The sequence below is a fragment of the Neolamprologus multifasciatus genome, chromosome 15, assembly GCF_963576455.1.
Source record: "Neolamprologus multifasciatus chromosome 15, fNeoMul1.2, whole genome shotgun sequence".
Classification (NCBI taxonomy): Eukaryota; Metazoa; Chordata; class Actinopteri; order Cichliformes; family Cichlidae; genus Neolamprologus; species Neolamprologus multifasciatus.
The window spans coordinates 1,307,851-1,308,721 of record NC_140453.1 but is presented as its reverse complement, the minus strand read 5'-3'; positions in this window follow the sequence as shown (position 1 = coordinate 1,308,721).

The following is an 871-nucleotide window of genomic DNA, read 5'->3' as shown; positions in this document are numbered from 1 at the left end:
AGATTGCTGGTAACGGTTTCTATACATTAGTATTTACGAAGAGTATGTTATGACTTACCTTCAAAATTACAGCGGTCCCTCGCTATAACGCGGTTCACCTTTCACCTCGCTGTTTCGCAGATTTTTTAGTGCAAGTTTGCATGCTTGTTTTTGTTTTTACGTCACATTGTGTCCTGCCTCCTGATCGCTGCAGACGATCTCCTCCGTGACGTCTCTCCTGTACAGTACAGAATCGCTGCATTAATCGCTAGCAGTGTGACTCTGAAGTGCAGTGCTGTATGTCCACGAAACGTTTTGCACCGTCAAAAAATAAAATTGGCTACTTGATTTCACCTATCACTGGTTATTTTTAGAACATAACACCCGCGATAAACGAGGGACAGCTGAGAAATATAACATTTGAATCCCTTTTTTCTTTTGCCCTGAGGCGCGGGGGAAAAATATCGACAAGTCGATGAACATCATTTACAGATATATTGGGTAAATGCCCGAGACATCTATAGAAATGTAAATCGCCGCTTTATTTATTCATTTGTTTAACTTGTTTTGGACCGTAAACAGGGCGCGAATAGGACACCGGAAACAAAGCTCCCCACAGGAGTTTCCGCACCGGAAGTAGCATATGCTAACGTGCACATAGTCAATTCATAGCGCAGCCCAGCTCAGTTTCCAACAATGGCGGCAGCTAGTTAGTTTTAATATTACTCTTATTATTCTTTCTGGGTCACAAAATAAACGTTTAGCATATTTTCAGGCGAGAATGTAGCTGTGTAAACCTCAAATATCTGCTCAGTTTATCAAGACACCACATATTTTCAAAAGCGCTCCGACGTTTTCGGAGACGTCTGTTACCCACTAGCTCGATAGCTAG